The following is a 7,405-nucleotide window of genomic DNA, read 5'->3' as shown; positions in this document are numbered from 1 at the left end:
CTGTCAGTGTGCATTCATGTTTGGTGTTACAGTATGTGTGAGTGGTGTATGCATCTGAATATCCAGTGATAAGCATGTCTGTCAAACTACAAACATGTACCGACACATCTGTCAATGTCCATTAAAAAGATTTGCTATAATATTCTATAGCATGCAATGCAGAATGTTATCGTTATGTAGTCAGAAAAGCATGAAAGCATGAAATCCAGAGTCGTATTTAAGATGAATCAAGACTATGATTTCACTGTTTGCATTTATTGACACCAGATTCATAAATGAGTGCACAGACTGTTCATGTTTAACTCTTTATTCCCATGTTCATTCAGTGTCCAGTAGTACTAACAAGGGTTGAATGCTGATATTTCTTGCAAATTCTGATCAAAATCGATTCCTTTATAGCTGCGGACACCCAAGATTTTTTGCCGTTGTTGCTTGTGTGCGCCTGTGTGTTCACGTAGAGAAACTTATTCTCTAACCTCAAACGCCACCACAAACTGTCAGAGCCAAGCAAGTCCAACCTTTAAAAATGGCAGCTTACAGTACAGCTGTGTGGTGAAAATTGTGAACGAAGCAGAAACTCAGCAGGTGGTTGGACAAGACTTAACCAGACGTGCCGCCAACATTGAAGAACAAACTCCCACGTCTCAAACCACTGCAGGGTTAGCGATTTCAAAATAGTTTCACACACGAGGTTCAACATTGTTATGAAACTATCCTGCAAGTTTTGTAACCTTTGGACAAACACTTTGAGTTTTGGCCATTGTAGCCCCCTAGTCATCAATTTGAATGCAACTTTCTGGGCTGTGAGCTTGTAATGAGTGGCCCAACGGTTATTGAAATGTGTCTGTTTATATGCTGGGCCACACCCATTTAAGTTCATGAGAGATCAACAAGCTTTCTGCAACTTTTGTTCTACCTGATTCAATGATTAGACACTGAAAATTTGGTGGCAATCAGAGTACGTTGTCTTTTGTAGCACATTGAGCTGGACTTGTGTGACAAATGTCAAGCCTTTTAGAAAATTGCATTTTTGAGCCTTAATTACAGCGCCACTATCAAACTCCTATTTCTGTGGAAGCATTTGCACATCATTTCCAGTTATTTCCCAAAGTTTTGTGTTTCTTGCACATACCAGCTCTGGGGAATTTGAGCAGAAGCAGACAACAAGCATTGTCGATGTATAGCGCGATTTGTGCTATACCACACCCCACTGGTGGTCGTTTTGAATTAAACTTTCAGGATACGTTCCATGATGAGGACATATCCTGCAGATTTTGTGATGATTGGAGAATCATCTAAGACTGGTTTATAGTGTAATTTGTGTAATGCCACGTCTGTATCTTTGCATTTGTAGCGCCGCAGTTTGAACCCTAATTTGAAAATTATATTAAAACACAATTTTATGATCAATTATCTGCTTTTTAAAATCAAAATTCATTGTTAGCAAGAAATCCCGGGTTTCCCAGAAAACAAGTGATATATTCCTGGAGAATAATCACTTTAAAACCTTCCCCCCTCACCGCTCCCTGCTCCGCCGTGCTGCATGTTGTTACCATCAGCAGAACCTCTGCAGGGTCCGCACCACATGTCACACGGCGCCATATTTCTAGTTGGTGTGAATATTCCCTTCAACAGCAACAACAACAGTGTATTGTGTATTTCCATCTCCATTGTGGGCTCTGTGCGGCGCCCACAGCTGCCCAGCTGTTGTATCTTGCTGTGTGTGTAACGTTTTGTAATTCTGCTGTTGTAACCGAACCATCTTATGATCCTCCTGTTCATCTCTCTCGCTTTCTCCTACCGAACGGCCTCTCTGCATGTAAGTAACAACCAGTGACAGCAACCAACTCCTCTCTCTCTCTTATTTTACTCTCTCTTCTATTTATTTTATTAACCCTGTAGATGAACTCAGCTGTCACTGCCAGCGTTTCGGTTTTGTTTCTGTTGAGTTGGTCAGAAAAACAACAGAAGGCTGACACAAAATTGAAACCGTAGTAGTTTAGTTTGTGTGTTTCAGACATTGTGTGTGCTGTGATGTTCATCCAAACCCATTTGAATTTCTAAATTTGGTCAAGTGTGCTCATCAGCAGACCCAGACAGTAATGTAAGTCTGATGTTAACGAACATACTCGGTCGATCTTCCTTTCACCTTAGCAATTGTTCCGTATGAGCAGCTGCTGGTCTGCAGCCGCCTGTTGCACAAGAGAACCCAGTGACTTGTGGGTATTGTATTTCGCTTGTCAGCGGCCTGAGGTGGTGACTTCATGGAGTCTCATGTTGCAGAGGCTGAGAACACATTGTACAGGGAACAGCTCTGCTCGAACATGTGATATGCTCTGCACAACAAGACAACCTGTAATTTCCCTCATTTATTCTGCTCTGTGTTTTTCCACACAGAAATGTTTGGAAGGTTTAACCCACCATTAACTCTAATGATGATAGAAGAAATACTTTACTTTCCTGTTACTAAAGTTGGGATAAAAGATAAATCTGTGCACTGTTGCATAAAGCTTTTAGAACATACATTACCTTATGATTTATTCAGAAGAAATAGTTTAACAAATTAAACTTAAATCATGGAAATCATGGAAATATCTAAATGAATAAGAAGAATTAAATCAAATAAATAACAAAAATATCTTGATAATCACTAACAAAATATCTGGTTCCAGTTTTCTATTGTGAAGATTTTATGCTTTTCTTTGTCATATTGACAGTAAACTGAAGTTTTAGGTGTTAAAGAAAAAGAAAATTGTTATGAATTTTCACTATTCTGACATTTTGTAAAAATAATTATTTGATTATTTGATAATGGATAATAACTGTAAACGTGTCCATCATCAAAGCCCAAGCTGGGATATTCAAATTGCTTGTTTAGTCTGGAAACAGCTAGAAACTCCGTGATTTTAAATTCAGAGGAGACGAAGAGAAGAAAATATTCACATTTGAGAAGCTGTGATGGGCATGTTTTTAGCTTTATTCCACAAAGAAACAAAAAATGACCTGTCAGGTGACTAATCAGTTAATTTTCAGCTGGTTTTCTTTTGAAATATTCATCCAACAACACTTTTTTTCTTCCAGTTAGACTTCTTGTTCTCTTTTTCACAAAATAGTTCTTGTTACCACCACACAGTAAAGACATAAGCAGCAGTGTCATCAATACTTTTCCTGCAGTCCTGCCAGACTTGACGCAGAAAGTGGAGTTATTTCTTGTGGCACCCTTTATGCAACCAGGCACAGATGATTACCCTAACAGAAGCCATTATACTTTCATTAAATACTCGTTTTCTAGCACCGTCTTCTGAGTTTGATCAGCACATGATCCCTTCTCTCGCTGGATGAATCACTGCTTGGCCAGATTTATTTAATCTCAGAGCACAGAGGTTATTTTAAAAGGAGTCATCACTTCACAGATCACCTCAGCTCCCCCCTGTTGTCTTTTCCACTCACTGTTTTTACTTTAGGCTCGTTGATTTTTTTATTCTGCTTTTGTTTTGACTAGTGACCCAACTTCCTCTTCACCACAGATCACCAGATGTGTTTAAGACTCTTTAGTCCACCTTGTCCCCACCCTCCACTCTGTAGAGCCCTCTAACTGCTGTTTGTCCCAGCATCCTCTCACCCTTTCTCCCTCTCTGTCACTTCCAGTGTTCGACCAACTAGATCTGGTCACATACGAAGAGGTTGTGAAGCTTCCTGCTTTCAAGAGGAAAACACTAGTTTTGTTAGGTAAGTTCTGCAACAAGTGTAGCAGCAACACATGTGGGATACGTCTGCCACCATAAGTGACTTCACCAGCTAACTGTGTGTCTTTCCCAGGTGCCCATGGAGTGGGAAGAAGACACATCAAGAACACACTCATAACCAAACACCCCGACAGATTCGCCTACCCCATCCCACGTAAGATAAATCATCCAGGTCCTCTACAGAAATGTACTTAATGGGTAACTTAGGTATTTTTGTGTCTATGACTAATTGGGACAGCGTCTTTTATGCACGCTGCAGTTGACAGCAGTGAAACAGGGCTGCAATGTAGTCCTTGCGCCCCGTCAAAGTGCGTCCACTAAAGTTCTTGTTTTGCCACTGACAGGCTCAGATTGTTATTGTAAGTATCTGCCAATCATCCCTACAGAGATAGACATATTTTTAGTAGAATAACCAGAAACAGTCGCTGTATCATTCATCAAAATCACCAGACTCCATTGATAAAAACAGTGATTTTACCTCGCAGAACACTGGAGTTGCTAGTGTCCTGCTGCCATGGTCGGTTAGTTGGTACAGAAAATTACCCTTTAACATCACCATACATGTTAGGAAATGTAAATCCTCTCTGTATCTCCTGCTGTCCCACAGACACAACCAGAACTCCAAAGAAGGACGAGGAGAACGGGAAGAACTACTACTTTGTTTCCCACGATCAGATGATGCTGGACATCAGCAACAATGAGTACCTGGAGTACGGCAGCCACGAGGACGCCATGTACGGGACGCGGCTGGAGACCATCCGAAAGATCCAACAGGGACTCATAGCTATACTGGACGTTGAACCTCAGGTTTGTGTAGGTGCGAGTGTGCATGCATGCATACATATATGGACATTGACCTCTAACACCTGTGCTCCATCAGGCCCTGAAGGTCCTCCGGACAGCAGAGTTTGCCCCCTACGTCGTCTTTATTGCTGCACCAACTATCACACCAGGCATCAATGAGGTAGGAAAACACCAAACACACACACACACACACACACACTAAAGATAATACCATTTTAAGGATAATGCCGATGTCTCTTCTTCCTCTGAGCCATAGAGCTCCATTGTTGTCCAGAAACTATTAAACACATCAGTGAGGCTCACTGGGTGACATGTTCCTTCATCACCATGAACACACACACACTAGTTTATTCGGCCTGCTGCCCCAGATATTCACCAGAGCACCACATGTGGATATCTGCACTAGAAAATAGCTGTTAAAAAAACTACCAGCTGTTAAGGAAACAAAATGGGCTTGGAGTTGAGTGCCACTGCAACGTAGGGAAGTCAGACAGCACTGAGAGACGGACTGACCAGCTTCATCCATTAACATTCAAATACCAAACCAAATATCTGTTCTAATACTGTCATAAAAAAACCTGAATAATGAATTAACATCACATCACCTGGTTACTTTGAGTTAGAGATGTAATATATTTGTAAGTGATATGCAGAGAAATAATAGAATATTGTGAAAAATACAAATTGCTTGTTTTAAATTATTCAGTTTACTTTCACATACTTTTCGTGACAAAGAACGGCAGTAAATCCTCACATTAAAAAGCTGAAACCAGGGAATAGGTGGAAAAGCTGGAAAGACTCACTTGCAGATAGACTCATTGTTTTACCTGTAATCTGCATTAGGGCCGGTTTATACTTCTGTGTCAAATCTATGCTGTAGGTACGCTGTAGCCTAGAGGGAAAAAAAACTCCAGCCCTAACCCAAGCCAAGACAAAGATCACTTTAAGCTCTCTGTGACGCGCGCTCTCTCATCCAATGTCTCCCCGATGAGTTGCATGATCCACTGTCGCATGTATGCTAATGCACACGTACCTGTGTATAATATTTATAATATAATCAATAGAACAGTTTTTCATACAGTAGCCAATGAATGCTCTGCACGTATATGAGCAGGGTAAATGAGCCTGAACCTTGATCTATAATTGTCCCAAGCCTTGCCCGAATCAACTCAGGTCAGGACCCAGCGGGCTTGCAGACCTCGAGCATAGCTGCGTACCTAGCCTGACGTGCACCTCCCCAAAAATTTAACTAAACGGTGCAGTAACGCAGACCACAAGGACTGTGATTGGTCGGCTTGGCAGCATCGCAATTCCTCCAAGCCCCCCCCGGAAGTGTTCCATGGTTTGAAGCCAATTCTACTAATGGCCAAACCAGACATTTTCCCATAGACTTCCCACTAGACACTGTTGAAAGAAGCGACTGTAAAATGGTGGATACAATTTTTTTTTTTCTGATCACAACCCCAGTGACACAAGTCATTTCACCATCAGAAATTGATCCAGTCGGTCTGATAACATTTAGAAAGTCTAGCATAGCTGCACGATTATCATTTTACCCCTAGGGCTGAATGATTTTGAAAAGATATGTAGTTGGTATTATTTCTCATTTTCATGGTGTGATTTTTGCAAGGATCTGTACCACATGTTTTCTTAGGTCTTTAGAATATGGCATGTTGGCCAGGACATCACTGCAGCACCACAATATTTAATGTGGTTTTTGACCCACATCACCTTTAACAAATATTGCACCTCCTACGAGGTGCAGTAGCGATATAATTTCAATTAAGGGTTCAGACCTATTTTGCCCCCATTCAAGTTAGTGGAAGGCTAAACCACACAAGTATAAACGGCGTGGCTACTGCGGAGATTCAACGCAGAAGTTTAAATTGGCCTTTACACATTTAATCCATTTAATGTGACACATCTTAAACTCGAGTTATAACATAATCAGCACATAATCAACCTGACCAGTGATACTTTCCCTCTTTTATTATCAACCCAAATTCATCTCTAAATCTGCCTGTTCAGTTTGTGAAGTGCTACCATCTCCCAGCATGCACTTGGACCTTGGACTCTCCTTCTATCAGCTCTTCACTCGTGTGTTTGCCTCTCTCATTCCTCTCTGCACTCGTTTATCTTTGCATGCTGCATGCATTTCTTTCTTTGGCGCTCCCCTCAGATGCCCAGGTGGTGTCGAACGCTGCCAGTAAGTAAAAACCTGATGGGATCATAGCGTTATTTTTAATTATGTATGTGTGTAATCCTCGCCAAATGCTTGCTTGTATGGTCCTAGTGGTTAGTGTAGTTCTCCATTCACTTCCTCCTCTGCTGAGTAAAGGCCCTTACACACTGCACAGTAACAGTCATCCTGCAGGTTGAAAGTTGTTGTACTATATCCGTCTTGTTTTTTCACCTTGTTCTTAAATAAGCTACACTGGCTCAGGTATTCTGCATTGTTTCATTATGCGTTCCTGTTGGTTGGTTTGCAGACATGGGTCACAGGGTTGGGAGCGCAATGTACTCGATCGTCAATGGGTTTGTTTTTGTCCAATCAAATCTAAACTGCAATTTAAAAACAAAGAAGGCTTACAAGCTGGAACCAGAGGGCAGTGTTTCCCCTGCATTCATTTATATGTGACAACCTGCAACAGTATCAACACTGAGTACGTCATATAGATTTTGTTTAGTATTTAAAATGGCTAAAAATTCTATCTGCCTCTCAATTCAATTCATTAAACTTTATTGGCCTGGATATTTAGGTAAACATTGTTGCCATAGCAGAAAGTTAGTTTAAATATGTCTCCAAGGGACAATTATTAATATAATAATATCAGTCATTTTATACAAACAACACC

The 7,405-nt window shown here is 40.9% G+C and overlaps 1 long non-coding RNA gene across 1 annotated transcript; it reads left to right on the top strand.

Moving 5' to 3' along the window:
• Positions 1-3,080: 3,080 nt before the first annotated feature.
• LOC119909701 lies at positions 3,081-7,385 on the top strand. Its single transcript, XR_005445518.1, has 4 exons — positions 3,081-3,729; positions 3,820-3,900; positions 4,354-4,553; positions 4,627-7,385. It is a non-coding gene; the product is annotated as an uncharacterized LOC119909701 (long non-coding RNA).
• The last annotated feature ends 20 nt before the right edge of the window (positions 7,386-7,405 follow it).

The sequence above is a fragment of the Micropterus salmoides genome, unplaced genomic scaffold (assembly GCF_014851395.1).
Source record: "Micropterus salmoides isolate LMB-PRFRI ecotype aquatic unplaced genomic scaffold, ASM1485139v1 Ms_hic_scaffold_1838, whole genome shotgun sequence".
In the NCBI taxonomy this organism is placed as follows: Eukaryota; Metazoa; Chordata; class Actinopteri; order Centrarchiformes; family Centrarchidae; genus Micropterus; species Micropterus salmoides.
This window is presented reverse-complemented; position numbering and strand designations above follow the sequence as displayed.